Below are 16583 nucleotides of genomic sequence, written 5' to 3'. Positions count from 1 at the left end.
GCCTCATGAGTTGACCTCTAGCTCTGATCTCTTGCTTCCAACTCGCCATCACTCTGAGCTGGCCTCTACCAAGCCCTCCTTCTCATCTATTTATGAGTACGACATCTTAAATATGTCGGTAAAGGACTTAGCTCACATATGCAGCTTTGCCTGCACAATTAATTGCAGTTTTATTATTCTTACCAAGTCTAGTAAAACTGAAATTCGTGCATAGGTCATTGCCTTTAATAATCTTTCTTCACATGCTCTCCTATGTCTCTCTCCTCAGCCCCTGCAATTACTCTATGGGATGGCCCTGCACCAGCTTGAAGATATGCATATACAGCTGTCTTTCTCAGTATTTTTGACACTGCTGCATGTCAGGCTGTCATCTGCAGCTTGGCAATCCTCTCTGGGTGCATTCGTACTCAGCAATCTGAGGTATATATTGCAACAGATATCAACAATTATACTTTAGGATAAAACAGACTCACAGTCTTCTTTGTTTGGAAAAGGCTAGCCTCAGTCTGTACTCACTGTGTACCAGCTTTAATATAATTGGTCATCAACAAAAGACGTTTTAAGGAGGATTATTATATATAATTTTTCAAGACGATAGCAAAACTACTGGATGTTCAAGTTGCACCCATCAGGAACAAATCAGTCACCTATTTCAGTCTTTAGCCCTCCTTTGGAAATCTGCAGCATACCATAGATTACTTTATGACAATTTGCCTGACACAACCCATTCACTTCAACAGGTTTTGGATTAGGCCCCAGATTCTGAGCATAACTTCTCTTCCTTTCATAATCATGAAAGAAAAGGAATCCCAAATGCCATAGAGATTTACAACAGTGTCTATTAATGGGCCCAATCCTCCTTAATATGGAGTGCCATATAGATTCAGGCCAGTACATTGGAGATTGATTAAACGTAAATATGTTGACATATTTCACTGGCTAACTCCAAATTTTCAGCAATAAATCAAGCACTAAGGGGAGTAATGGCGCGTCAGAGCCAAATTCATTAATTACAGAAGCTTTCAGTTTAGCTTTGACTTAGAACTAACAGAATAAGAGGTTTAGTGTGTTTTCACTTGTTAACTGTTCTATTGTCACTCTAGTGATCTGTGTTATTTATTTGTCACTAATTTCTTTCATGTACTGCACACACACACAAAACTCTTCACCACCAGCATTGCTGCTATATGTCCTCCAAGGGGATTGACTTCAGTGGATTTAGATCATCCCTTAATGTGATTTATTGGCAAGCTCTAGCCTGGAAGATGAAAAAAATACAAATAAAACCCACATTTTTGCTGCACTTTAATAGCTTTTGCAGATGTTAGTCACTTCAGATAGGGAACTCCCTAGGGAATTAAATGCCTGAAATTAAACTCTGGTGGTGGCACAGAGTGATTAAGATCCCCAGTTTCTGCCTACAGCTCCCTAGAAGTCTGGAGTCACAAGGAAATATACAACCTGTTTCATCTCTGTCAAATAACATGTCCTTTGATCAGAAATACCTACTGGAACTCATAAACCGATATTTAAGTCTTAAAATTATGGCAGCAGAGGAAGATAGTTGTTTGCAGACATCCTGATGTATTTGTCACTTTTTATTGCCAATATGAATTCATAGAAGGAAAAATTCTCATAAAGCTTTTCATCTGACACAAGGGAGACATTGTGGAGAGGAAAGTAACATTGAGAAATTATTCAAAACAATGCAAGATAAAGAATTGTTTTCTCATCTTCACAAATATAGAGTCATAGAATCATAAACTCATACAATTGGAAGGGACCTTGAGAGGTCATCTAGTCCAGTCCCCTGTAATGTCAAGACTACGTATTATCTAGACCATCCCTGACAGGTGTTTGTCTAAACTGCTCTTAAAAATCTCCAATGATGGAGATTCCACAACATTCCTAGGCAATTTATTCCAGTGTTTAACCACCCCGACAGTTAGGAAGTTTTTCCTAATGTCCAGACTAAACCTCCCTTGCTGCAACTTAAACCCATTGCTTCTTGTCCTATCTTCAGAGGTTAAGAAGAACAATTCTTCTCCCTCCTCCTTGTAACAACCTTTTATGTAACTGAAAACTGTTATTATGTCCTCTCTCAGTCTTCTATTTTCCAGACTAAACAAACCCATTTTTTTCAATCTTCCCTTACAGGTCATTTTTTTAATCCTTCAATAATTTTTGTTGCTCTTCTCTAGACTTTCTCCAGTTTGTCCACATCTTTCCTGAAATGTGGTGCCCAGAACTGGACTCAATACTCCAATTTAGACGTAACCAGCATGGAGTAGAGCAGAAGAATTACTTCTCATGTCTTGCTTACAACACACCTGCTAATACATCCAAGTACAATGTTTGCTTTTTTTGCAACAGTGTTACACTGTTGACTCATATTTAGCTTGTGATCCACTATGACCCCCAGATCCCTTCCTAGGCAGTCATTTCCCATTTTGTATTTGTGCAACTGATTGTTCCTTCCAAAGTGGAGTACTTTGCATTTGTCCTTATTGAATTTTATCCTATTTACTTCAGACCATTTCTCTAGTTTGTCTAGATTACTTTAAATGTTAATCCTATCATTCAAAGCACTTGCAACCTCTACCAGCTTGGTATCGTCTGCAAACTTTATAAATGTACTCTCTATGCCATTATCTAAATCATTGATGAAGATATTGAACAGAACCGGATGCAGAACTGATCCCTGAGGGACCCCACTTGTTAATGCTCTTCCAGCATGACTGTTAACCACTGATAACTACTCTCTGGGAACGGTTTTCCAACCAGTTATGCACCCACTTTATGGTTGCTCCATCTAGCTTCATATACTTAAACAGCAAATGTATTTCAGTTCAATGTTTAAAGTAACATACATCTTTACTGGAATTTCCAGGGGGAAATTTTCAATTGGTTCCAAATTAGCAACTAGGTTTTCGAAAAGGAAACAAGCCTTTTGGCTACTGTCTGCTGGGTCTACAGGGCCTTCAATAGAAAACAAGGCCCAGTGGAAAGATTCTATTGGGATTTTTTCTTAAATCCAGAAGTGGTTTCCATCAGGTGGTTTCTTTGTATTATAAGAGAGGCTGTGTCTACAGAAAGATTGTGTGTGAAATCTGTCCAATGTCGCACTACCCTTCGAGCAGCAATGTTGGTGGCAGTATCAGAGTGACTGCTCATGTTGACAGGCCTCAGGAAGTCACTACATTTTAATGATCATGATGTCTAACCAAACTCAGAGCAGGTTGTAATGAGATGGTTCTTTAAAACCTTCAGGCACCTCACCCTCCATCTACAGTAGTGTTCCTATTATTACACCCCCCCCCCCCCCGAATTGCTGACCTGTGGTACCAAAAATTAGAAATTTTAGCCAAAGAATCCTAGGGTGCAGAAGACCAAGAGGTGTGGACAATTTAATGCAGAAGTCACATTTCATCCCACTGAGCACCAAAGAAGATGGAATGGTTTACAGTGTGTATATAAAATCATATTAGTATAATAATTATAATAAAATAGTTATGAAATATAGTTAATGTACTCAGCTGCAGAGTGGTGGGGATTGGAAAATTTCATTGCAGTGCTAAAGCTGGTAAAACAATGGTCAGTTTTTCTTCAAAATTTGAAATACTGAAAAAAATTAACAGAAATTTAAAAAAAAAAGTCAGACAGCTCAAAAGTAGATAAAAACAATGGAAAAATGTTGCAAAAATAATCAAAAATTGTTATTTTTCTTAACATTTAGTACTTTAGAAAATGCAACCAGCACTACCCAGTGTTAAAAATGCCCTTCCAGTCCAGGTCACACCTTAATGCACCTTGTTATGCAAAATCTAAAACATGTGTAACAGGGTGGGCTGCCCCTTTAAGGACCTGACAGCCTGCAGCCAGTCCTGTTCTGAGGAACAGGCATTTGGGCCTGGTAGAGAAGCTCATCAGACCAGCTGGGAAGGGGTCAGATGATTGCCTGATGAGCACGTGATTCCCATAAAGGCTGAAAGCTCAGGTAGGGGAGTAAAAGGAAGCTAGTTGGCTCTTGTGGCAGGACTTCCCCCAGACAACCTAAAGAAGGACTGGGGAAAAGCTGCCAGGAGCTGGGAGCTCCCTCAAGGAATGCCCTGTGTCACGGGGAAGCCCTCATTCTGGGGTTTGCTAAAGATTGTCAGTGCTGCGGATAGGTGGTGCCATGAAGAAAAGGACTTTCCAGACTCCTTCCTGGGCTTGGGAGGGAGACCAGTTGTTTGCTGCATTAAATGCTGAGAGATTGAAATCCAATACCAGATCCAAGTTGCTTCCCACTCCCTGCCACACTCACCAAAACAGCCCACAAAATCCATCAGCCAATGTGTTTTTAAAAAACGGTTACAGCTTTGCATTTTATAGTGGGACTTCCCTTCCAAAACTGCCCAGCTCCCCCGTCAATGACAATTCCCTTCATGATTAAACATGGCCTGTACTGTGGAGATATTTATTTAGATTTATACTCAGACACAAGCCATACCCTTACTTGGGTTACATTCTACTCTGACAAGTGTCACAAAAGATGGACCTATCTCTAATTATTTCCCTCAGCCTTAAATTCCCTCATTGTATTCCCTCATGGCATTCCAACATCCTAAATAATCCTGGATGATTGCAGAATTCTCCCTCTACTCTATCCATGGGAATGGCCTCTTTGTTATGACTCACTGCCTGTTTTCTACTAGAACAAGGGTGACGGTCAGATGTAAATAAGGAGATTTGGCCATCCATCTAAAGGTATGTATATATACCGCATACCCCAAAATAGCCATTACAATATGCTACCGCCTCAGTGTTGCAAACCAGCCAATGGAGGTGGTGATGGCGCTTTGCATACCCATTCCTTTGTGCACCAGTGAGCTCCAGAAGGGGCTGTGCATGTGGTACAATGCACTCCACCCTTCGGTCAGGGTTTTATTCATTCCTCTCAACCTGCCAAGGCTCAAAACTTGGGATGCAGCATGTGAGAGAGAGCCAAAATGAGGGGGCACACAAGTCATTCATACAAGAAACTTTAAATGCTCTGAGATTCCCTCCATTGATTCAAACACTTTCTATCAACTCGATTCCATTATTCTATTTCTGAGATAAAGTTTCCACAATCAAAGGGAGGAAACAAGAGTGTGTGTGTGAAATGGAGGTAACCTGGGGAATCAAAGGAAATGATGTTCTTCAAAATGAGGGTCATTTGAGAGGTACAGCTTTAACATATACAAAAAGCAAACATATGGTAATCTCTCTGAAGTATGAGCAAAACCTGCTTCAGCCTTGATTTCTTATAGGATAAAGTAGAGCAAGTATTGGCTACCTCTGCGTACAATTTCAAAAGCTCTAAGCATTGGCCTAAATCTGCACTCTCCGAAGTCAATGGAAGTAGAATTAGCCCATTGCTGAGTACTTCTGAAAATCCTGCCATGTATGTTACTATAAATTCTGATTTAAGTGGATTTCCACAGTTGCTTGGTATATCTAGATAATACTTAGTCCTGCCATGACTGCAGGGGACTGGACAAGATGACCTCTCCATGTCCATTCCAGTCTTTTGATTCGATGTTTGTTTAAACTTGAATCCCTGTCTTGATTCTCCCCAAAGATGTCATTTATAACTGTACACTACAGCCAGAAGTGCTTCATTTTTTAAAGCTTTATTTTAGGTTTGTAACTATTCTTACTCTTGTCTAACCACTTTTTATCTTCTCATGTCTGGAGCGCCTTGAAAAGGCATTTATACGTTCCAGACAAAAAAGCTGAAGGACAAGCCTTTTATTGCTGCTTGAAATGAGGAATGTCACTACTGTTCAAAATCTTTCACTGACAGACTCTGCTATTAATAGCTCCACAGTGATGAAAACAAAAAGCTGTGCATTCACATTCATTAAAATGTGAGAGTTAGTATACAGCCCTGCTATGCTACAACATATTTTTCCATGGATGTTTCATGTGGTTGTTCAAGGCAATGCTAGCCTAACTTATTCCCCTGAGGGGTTGTTTTGAAGATGCCTATACTCTAAGTTGTGCAAGGTAATAAAAGTCCAACTCAGTCTGTTAACAGAAGTCAGCAAAGATAAAAGACAGAGACTGAATTAATCAACTCAAGGGTTGTGTTAAGACTATAAATAAAGGAGAATGAAATCAGCAATTAATGGACCAAAATTGGTATGTCAGAAATTAGGCCAAATTGGTGAACAAATAATGAGGGGACAGTCTATTACACTATCATCCTTTTTTGGTGTCCTTAAACAGAGACTTTGTGGAGGGGAATCATGAGGATTGGAGACCAGATGGATTGGAAGGAGCAAGCTCTACCATCATGGCTAATGTCCTCACCGTCTGCTGTTGATTTGGGATCCACCATGACACCACTAGGCCTTCATCATCCTGACCCTGAAAGGTGCCCTGACCAGGCCAGAGAGACAGACAGACAGACAATGTCATTAACACCCCCAGGAATGTGAGCCTTGCGGTCCTGCTTTTGCCTCCTTCCCTTGCGTGTCCCTTTCCTTCTACACTGTATTTCTTCTCTCTCCTTTCTCTTTGCTTTCTGTTTAAAAAGAGTCTGGATTAGCTGGCCAAGACTGAACCTTTTGCAACATTGCTGTGAGTCCATGACCAGAGAGGCAATTAAAAACAATGCCTTGAAGAGCCAGATGCTGGTACAAGTTTGCCAGGTCTTGGAATAGCTAATAAAAAAAAGCATGTGTTAGGCCTATGTTTCTCTAGCAGCGAGGCTGAGAGAGTCAGCATGGTCCATTTGCTATCTTTGCTTTTCTTCTCCCTTTCTTTTGTGTTTGTCTTGCTTTGTCTTAAGAGACGCAGGATCAGACTTCAATAGCAACAGCCCATCTCAACTAATTATTTCTCTTTTCCTCACCAAAAAGGACAGTTATTACCATCTAAAAGACTGTCAGACAGGAGGTTCTCTCTATAAAAGCTCTCTATAGGGAAAGGGATATTGTTAAAATAAAAGCCTCTCAATACACTACATTTCAAATGCTTCTTTCTTTTTCTGTATCTTTAATAAAAGGAGATACACATTTTAATGGTAGGTTTGCCATGAAACTAAGCAGGTTGAAGTCTCTGTATTTGAAACCCCAAACTATGTTTAACTATCTAGTATTGTACAGTGATGTGGTCACCTTTGACACTTGGGGCCGATTTATTCCATCAAAATCAACACAACAGGGCTATCATTGTTTAGAATCAATGTTTAGAAACACAGAATCTGACCCTCATGCCAAATTCCTCTGTTGATGTTAGTAGGAATTTTAGTGTATAAGGAATATAGAATCAGGGTCTAGTAGTGCATCTAGACACCTTAAGTCACTTATTTAATATATTCCTGGAAAAATGTTAAAGACATGGAAATACTTCACTGTAACATTGCCTTTAGCATGAAGTCTATGGGGTATTGCACATACATTGGAGGGTAATGGTGGAGAAAGAAAACTTATGACTGGTAGGAAGGGGGAAAGAGTGTGAACTAGAATTTTATAAACTAAATAAATTTAATTGTAAAAAACTAGAATAAGTCAGCCTGGTGACTTTACTAGTGGGGATTTAATATTTAACTCTTATGAGGACAACATTTATTTTCCTCCATGAGCAGAGTAAAAGCTAAAGCATGTGTCGAACGGATATAAGAACATAAGAATGGCCATACTGGATCAGACCAAAGGTCCATCTTGCCCAGTATTCTCTCTTCCAACAGTGGTCAATGCCAGGTGCCCCAGAAGGAATGAACAGAACACGTAATCATCAAGTGATCCATCCTCTGCCGCCCACTCCAAGCCTCTGGCAAACAGAGGCTATGGACACCATCCCTGCCCATCTTGGCAAATAGCTATTGGTGGACCTATCCTCCATGAATTTATCTAGTTCTTTTTTGAAACCTGGTATAGTCTTGGCCTTCACAACATCCTTTGTCAAAGAGTTCCATAGGTTGACTATACGTTGTGTGCAGAAATATTTCCTTTTGTTTGTTTTGAACCTGCTGACTATTAATTTTATTTGGTGACCCCTGTTTCTTGTGTTATGAGAAGAAGTAAATAACACTTCCTTATTTACTTTCTCCACACCAGTCATGATTTTATAGACTTCAATCATATCTCCCCTTACTCGTTCCAGAAATGGATCTTGGTGCTTATTGAGGAGGTAACTTCTAATTCATCAGAGGACACAGAAAACCATAACTTGCATTTCCCTGGAATATTAATCTTCCTTCCACATGAAATCCATGAGTCATCCCAAATGGTGGATGTAATGTATGTATGTACAGTACCATATAGCTCACTTTCCCCAGGCTTCTCTCCACCTCAGAAGTCAGCCGTGCTCTTGCAGTGACCCAATCATTCATACTGCAGGGCATTCATTATCTCATTTTCAAACTGGCATAGGAACATAGAATCATAGAATCTCAGGGTTGGAAGGGACCTCAGGAGGTCATCTAGTCCAACCCCCTGCTCAAAGCAGGACCAATCCCCAACTAAATCATCCCAGCCAGGGCTTTGTCAAGCCTGACCTTAAAAACTTCTAAGGAAGGAGATTCCACCACCTCCTTAGGTAACGCATTCCAGTGCTTCACCACCATCCAAGTGAAAAAGTTTTTCCTAATATCTAACCTCAACTTCCCCCATGCAACTTTAGACCATTAGTCCTCGTTCTGTCATCTGCTACCACCGAGAACAGTCTAGATCCATCCTCTTTGGAACCCCCTTTCAGGTAGTTGAAAGCAGCTATCAAATCCCCCCTCATTTTTCTCTTCTGCAGACTAAACAATCCCAGTTCCCTCAGCTTCTCCTCATAAGTCATGTGTTCCAGTCCCCTAATCATTTTTGTTGCCCTCCGCTGGACATTTTCCAATTTTTCCACATCCTTCTTGTAGTGTGAGGCCCAAAACTGGACACAGTACTCCAGATGAGGCCTCACCAATGTCGAATAGAGGGGAACGATCATGTCCTTCGATCTGCTGGCAATACACCTACTTATACATCCCAAAATGCCATTGTCCTTCTTGGCAACAAGGGCACACTGTTGACTCATATCCAGCTTCTCGTCCACAGTAACCCCTAGGTCCTTTTCTGCAGAACTGCTGCCTAGCCATTCGGTCCCAAGTCTGTAGCGGTGCATGGGATTCTTTTGTCCTAAGTGCAGAACTCTGCACTTGTCCTTGTTGAACCTCATCAGATTTCTTTTGGCTCAATCCTCTAATTTGTCTAGGGCCCTCTGTATCCTATCCCTACCCTCCAGCGTATCTACCTCTCCTCCCAGTTTAGTGTCATCTGCAAACTTGCTGCGGGTGCAATCCACGCCATCCTCCAGATCATTAATGAAGATATTGAACAAAACCGGCCCCAGGGCCAACACTTGGGGTGCTCCGCTTGATACCGGCTGCCAACTAGACATGGAGCCATTGATCACTACCCGTTGAGCCCGACAATCTAGCCAGCTTTCTATCCACCTTATAGTCCATTCATCCAGCCCAAATTTCTTTAACTTGCTGGCAAGAATACTGTGGGAGACTGTATCAAAAGCCTTGCTAAAGTCAAGGAATAACATGTCCACTGCTTTCCCCTCATCCACGGAGCCAGTTATCTCATCAGAGATGGCAATTAGATTAGTCAGGCATGACTTGCCCTTGGTGAATCCATGCTGACTGTTCCTGATCACTTTCCTCTCCTCTAAGTGCTTCAGAATTGATTCCTTGAGAACCTGCGCCATGATTTTTCCAGGGACTGAGGCGAGGCTCACTGGCCTGCAGTTCCCCAGATCCTCCTTCTTCCCTTTTTTAAAAATGGGCACTACATTAGCCTTTTCCCAATCCTCTGAGACCTCCCCTGATCGCCATGAGTTTTCAAAGATAATGGCCAAACATATGGCCCCTTGGTTGATGTGAATTACCATAACAGAACCATAAAGGAAAGTAAAGTAAAAGAAGAACCAAGAATAAAAGTATTTGCTTAGTCAAGTATTTGCATAAAATATCACTGGCTGATCTGAATGCTGTTTGTGACAAGTTTACTTACAACATAAAATCTCAAGTGTGGTGGAACTACCACACAAATATTAACACAATGAGCAGTCTTTACAACTGGCCAGACAAAGCATAAAGCTCTTCATTTTTAAAGTGACCAAATCTAAACTCCATGGATGATTGCAGGAAGGTATCTTTTATATAATTTTCTGTAAACTGAATATCAATAGGCTATGATAACTATTAGCATCACAATATCACTGATCTGATCAGACATTAAAATTTTTCTGTATGAAAATATTGTATGAAGATTTTCTGTAGAGAGATAAGACAGCATTAAAGTTCAGGGCATCAGAAAGATTCCTTGTGGTACGGACACCAGCCAACTACTGCTGACTTGTCAAGAAGCTACCATTTGATTATCTGCAATAATTGTTAAAAGCGAAACAAAACAAAAACAAAAGATTCAACAAGAGGTTAACTGTTCCTGGTGAAGAAAACGCTGAAACAGAATCAAGTTAAATCACTGAAGCAATAAACATGACACTTATGTCAATGATTCAAACTGGCTGAATCTGATGCAAGAAAGATTGAAAGAGAATGAGGACTTCCTTGGTATTATCAGGAGTCACTATGAGCAGCAAGGATCATGTAGGAAGCAAAACATGCCAGTTTGGTAGCGGTATTTTAATGATTTATAGCAGTGCCCTTTTGCCAGATGATTACTCAAAGGTAATCAGTTTCGAATGATCCACAAAGTAAACTTTTCAGTGTATGACTTGTTATTGGCTGTTGCTCAAGTTCTAAAGGTTTCAATCTCTCCACATGGCAAAGAGCCAAAATTAGAGAATCCAATAAAGTGATTATCTTAAAGATGGTGGGAAAAATTATACCACCTTTAATATATATATGTAACAATATACAATTGCATATTATCTTCAGCTATTGCAGATTTAATAGTTTAAGTGTAAAAGAAGTATTTGTAAATGCTAATTACTGATGGTAAAGATTTCTAACCTACCAGATAAAAAAAACACTGAGTTTGGACAGTTACCACCAGTTTGCAAACTACGCCATCTGTTTCAGTCACTACGTTTTTAATTGGAATGCCATAGTTTGAACATTCAGACAACAATCTGACCTTGTTAACAGGCTGAGACAGCTTACTTTGTCTGCTTACATCCCCAAACCTCAAATTTCATCAAATAGCCCAATCCGGACTTACCTGCAAGAAAAGAGAATACAAAAAATATTGGATTACAGCTCAAATTTAAGATAAACATGTCAGCGAGAACTGAAAATAAATAATGCATCCTTAAGAAATATCACAGTAGTAAGAGCTCAAATACCTTTCAGTAGTATAGTAAATTATTTGACTGTTTTTCCCCATGACTTAAATAATTGAAATAGCCTTTTCATCCTGACAATTTCATTATAAAAGGTTGCATAGCCAGAGGCCAAACATGTATACCTATTGATTTTCAGATTTCTCCTATTCTGAAGTGTAGTCTACTCTGTTTATACCAGTCTGTCTTGCCTTTGATTTTTCTTCTTTGTTAAGTCAATACAGTGTGCTTAACATTTTTTTTTAGTCAATGTGAAAGCGCACAGGCAAGTATATCAAAGAACATACAGGCGTGAGGGCAAGGCTCCTTTCTGTTCACTTTTAATTGATTTTTTTAAGGGAGAAAGATAACAACCTATCTGAGATCTGGTGAACTCGAACTGGAAACAAATGTTTTGATCACGCACGATTAACTTACCAGGAGGAGTGTCATAAATAGAAAGGGAAGGGTACACACCTTTAAATCCCTCCTGGCCAGAGGAAAAACCCTTTCACCTGTAAAGGGTTAAGAAGCTAAGATAACCTCGCTGGCACCTGAACAAAATGACCAATGAGGAGAAAAGATACTTTCAAAGCTGGAGGGAGGGAGGTGGGGGAGAAACAAAGGGTTCTCTCTGTCTGTGTGATGCTTTTGCCGGGACCAGAGCAGGAATGCAGGTCACAACTCCTGTAAACAGTTAATAAGCAATCTAGTTAGATATGCATTAGATTCTGTTTTGTTTAAATGGCTGATAAAATAAGTTGTGCTGAATGGGATGTATATTCCTGTTTTTGTGTCTTTTTGTAACTTCAGGTTTTGCCTAGAGGGATTCTCTATGTTTTGAATCTGATTACCCTGTAAGGTATTTACCATCCTGATTTTACAGAGGTGATTCTTTTACTTTTTCTTTCATTAAAATTCTTCTTTTAAGAATCTGATTGCTTTTTTTCCTTGTTCTTAAGATCCAAGGGTTTGGGTCTGTGTTCACCATGCAAATTGGTAAGGATTTTTATCAAGCCTTCCCCAGGAAAGGGGGTGTAGGGCTTGGGGGGGATATTTTGCGGGGGGAGACGTTTCCAAGTGGGCACTTTCCCTGTTCTTTCTGTAACACTTTGGTGGTGAAGCATTTAACCTAAGCTGGTAAGAATAAGCTCAGGGGGTCTTTCATGCAGGTCCCCACATCTGTACCCTAGAGTTCAGAGTGGGGAAGGAACCTTGACAAGGAGTAAGGAAGGCTTTAATAGTAGCATTCCCATATCAACCCTCCAGCACTTTACATTAAAGAATGAGACTAGTGGGGGAAAAAAATTGACAGACATGCTCTATTTTTGCAAAAGCACAGTATATTAATGGTGGTTCACAAGGCACAGTGCAGTGCACTAACATTACTGTATTTAGGATTTGAGCAGCACTTCCGTATCTTTCTTCCATGATCGTCTTCATGCTGCCACTTGCATCTGAAGGTACTGCCTACAGAGGACACAGGTGTGGTTTTCAGGGGGTCTAATGGAACTATGTGCTCAATTCCCATTTATTTTCAATGTGAATTGGGCACCAAACTGCCTTATACCCCTTTGAAATCGCAGCCATAATTACTAAATAAATCATGTACACCCTGAGCCCGTCAAGAACAGGAGTTATATAGTAACTCTTCAGCTCCCAGAACACAGGGCACTACAACCAGGACTCAAGACCCCTTTTGTTTGTAGCAGACCCTTATCTTATCTATGGACCAGCCAAGAGGGCAACATCACTCAGGCAAAATCTCCGGAAGCAGGGCCTGATTCCCCACCCACACCCATTTTAAAGTGGTGTCACTTCCCTGAATTCAATAGCACTATTCCCAGGCTTAAACATGAGCCTAAGTGTCTGAAGGATTGGGGCCTACTAGTCAACTCTCACAATTTTATGGTGAGATTCTTAATATGTGCTGCTGTTCTGAAAGCCCCACCTCCTGGAATCACATGAGAATCTCAGCTTTCATTTTAAAAAACAATTGCAGAGAAAGACAGTTGCAGAGGGGAAAAAAAGCTTGAAAACCCAACCCCAAAGGCTCTGAACCAGAAGACCAATAAAAAGAACCCCATTAAAATGATATGATTTTAAGACAGTCCCATGATATTTGAATGTTTAGGGTTGGAAATACTGAAATGTTGAGTAGCACTTATTCAAATAGTCCCACTGATTTCAATGGCATGACTTGAAGCAGTTAAATATCCCACAGCATAATAGATTACAGAACTACACCTTAAGGTCAGAGAGAAGATATCAGTATAATTTCCCCGTTAGTAGGCAACCTCGTTAGTAGGCAATTCAGGAATCTCCAGAAGCTAAGTTCCCTCTGAGCTGTGTGGCCACGCAGCAGCCTGTTAAATGTTGTGTAGGCACTCAGGGTTGTGGCAGGGAAATGATACCTCTCCCCCAGCCCTGGACTTGATGTTGTGGGGAGAGGCAACTTCCTCCGGGTGTGGCCCAGCCCTGCCACAGCTTGGGAAGAGGTGCCTATCCTGCGGCCCCAGCCCCAGAGCTGCCACAGAGGGGAGAGATGTCTCTCCCCAAGCAGCCCAGGTGCTTCTGCTGGGAGAGAGAGTTGGGGGAGTCCTCTCTTCTCATTGTAGCCTCAGGACAGCCTGCACCCCAAACCCCTCATCCCCAGCCCCACCACAGAGCCTGCACTCCCAGCCAGAACTCACACCCCGACCCTCTGCCCCAGCCCTGAGCCCCCTCCCACACTCTGAATCCCTCGGCCCCACCCCTGCCACATGAGTGCACCAATATGGAGGTGATGTGTCACACATCACCTCCATATTGGTGCACATAACAAAATTCATTCCGCACATGCGTGGAAGAAATCAGAGGGAACACTGTCCAGAAGGCCCAAACATTTGAAATATTGGTCTATATGTTTGGTTTGTTTGCAGAGTTTAAAAAAATTCATTAGAGGAATAAGGAACACCACACTGCCCACTACTAGCAGCATGGATATCAAGGTCAAGCCTGTTTATTATTTAGTTCACTATATATATTCAATTTATGAATAGCAAAAACTAAAACCTGAGTATATGTTTGTTTAGTATCTGACATTTTAAAATATCCCCAAGAGCTTTGCAGAATGCATGTAAAAACACTAGGTATGAATTTACATACATTAAGAGGGGGATAATCTCCAAGTAATTGTATTCCAATTTACGCTGACAAAACTTTTGAACTCACCCTCATACATTCCCCTCCTTTGTCTCTTTTTCTCCATAACTGTATAAACACACATGTGCAGGAATCTGCTTATAAAGATTCTCCAGTTACACAAGTTTTATTAAAAGGACCATTCAGTGCAACAAACATAAATCTACACACAAGACTGCAGGCTGGGAATTTACAGCTTTATTTAATTGCATCATAATAGACTGTGCGATAGGGGGTGAACTCCCACTAACTAAACAGGGGAGTTAATCCTACCTTGACCATTTTACAACAATAGGAGTTTAGATACCAAATTGTTTTACTAAGTTTCTATCAGAGAGTAACCAAATCTGAACCTTTTATCCAAATAACCAGAACTTTGTAAGGTTGATTAACTGAACCAGATTCAAACCAGACATATCTGGGCTGTGCAAAGTAAAAGCTCACTGCTGAGGTTTTTGTAAACCCCCAAACTGGCTTCCTTGTCCCATCTCTGATTTCAATGGAATTTGACACATTTGGAGCAAAGGTTCAATCTGTTTTTCCTGAAAACAAAAGAGGGAGTTTTTTCCACCATGTTCCTAACAGTGCACAAGTGATGGCTGCTCTTGACTGAATGCAGAGCTGCTACCACTTGAGCTAAAGAGCCAAGACTCTGGGGCTGGAGACTGTACTAATTCATTTCTTCTTTGTATTGGCACAGAATGGACTCTGTAACACATACGTTACCAGCTGGTTACATGGCCCCCTCCCCGGCCTCACACACAGGATCTGAGAAAACTCACCACTTCTCCTTGGGATTCATCCTACTACAAAAAAGTAACAGTAGGGAGCAAAAGTCAGCCTGAACTTCCTCATTAGCTTGTCCTTAGGGTTTCTCCCCTCTGGACCCATCTGTCCCTTATCCTAATACCCTGTGATTTAGTGATGGGGCCAAATTCTCTGCTAGCAGAGCCAGCATCACCAACCCCAGGAGTTCAGAAATCAGGTATTAGAACCCCCCTACCCCAAAACTTCCCAAGAGTGACCACACCCCATGAAATTTTAAGAAAAATTGCTCCCCTGGCTATGCCCATGTGTGTGTTCAGTGATCATGAGGTGAAAATTCAACCTTAAAGGTACACAAAAAGCATATACGAAGAATCATAGAATCTCAGGGTTGGAAGGGACCTCAGGAGGTCATCTAGTCCAACCCCTTGCTCAAAGCAGGACCAATCCCCAACTAAATCATCCCAGCCAGGGCTTTGTCAAGCCTGACCTTAAAAACTTCTAAGGAAGGAGATTCCACCACCTCCTTAGGTAACGCATTCCAGTGCTTCACCACCATCCAAGTGAAAAAGTTTTTCCTAATATCCAACTTAAACTTCCCCCACTGCAACTTGAGACCATTAGTCTTCGTTCTGTCATCTGCTACCACCGAGAACAGTCTAGATCCATCCTCTTTGGAACCCCCTTTCAGGTAGTTGAAAGCAGCTATCAAATCCCCCCTCATTTTTCTCTTCTGCAGACTAAACAATCCCAGTTCCCTCAGCTTCTCCTCATAAGTCATGTGTTCCAGTCCCCTAATCATTTTTGTTGCCCTCCGCTGGACATTTTCCAATTTTTCCACATCCTTCTTGTAGTGTGAGGCCCAAACTGGACACAGTACTCCAGATGAGGCCTCACCAATGTCGAATAGAGGGGAACGATCACGTCCTTCGATCTGCTGGCAATGCACCTACTTATATATCCCAAAATGCCATTGTCCTTCTTGGCAACAAGGGCACACTGTTGACTCATATCCAGCTTCTCGTCCACTGTAACCCCTAGGTCCTTTTCTGCAGAACTGCTGCCTAGCCATTCGGTCCCAAGTCTGTAGCGGTGCATGGGATTCTTTTGTCCTAAGTGCAGGACTCTGCACTTGTCCTTGTTGAACCTCATCAGATTTCTTTTGGCTCAATCCTCTAATTTGTCTAGGGCCCTCTGTATCCTATCCCTACCCTCCAGCGTATCTACCTCTCCTCCCAGTTTAGTGTCATCTGCAAACTTGCTGCGGGTGCAATCCACGCCATCCTCCAGATCATTAATGAAGATATTGAACAAAACCGGCCCCAGGG

At 41.3% G+C, this 16583-nt stretch overlaps 1 protein-coding gene across 4 annotated transcripts in view; it reads right to left on the bottom strand.

Annotated features, from left to right (window-relative positions):
• The window catches only part of KCNIP1 (potassium voltage-gated channel interacting protein 1), an 831960-nt gene that overhangs the window by 281352 nt on the left and 534025 nt on the right, over positions 1 to 16583 (bottom strand). The window contains exon 1 of one of the 4 annotated variants that reach the window (XM_043491022.1): positions 11124 to 11198. The exons of the other annotated variants lie outside the window; for them this stretch is intronic. The gene's annotated coding sequence lies outside the window, so the exon portion shown is untranslated. Of the gene's footprint in view, positions 1 to 11123; positions 11199 to 16583 lie in introns of those variants that run through there. 4 annotated transcript variants of the gene reach the window in all.

This window comes from Dermochelys coriacea, chromosome 8 (assembly GCF_009764565.3).
Source record: "Dermochelys coriacea isolate rDerCor1 chromosome 8, rDerCor1.pri.v4, whole genome shotgun sequence".
NCBI lineage: Eukaryota > Metazoa > Chordata > Testudines > Dermochelyidae > Dermochelys > Dermochelys coriacea.
The sequence above is the reverse complement of the archived record's forward strand: the minus strand, read 5'-3'. Positions and strand labels throughout refer to the sequence as shown.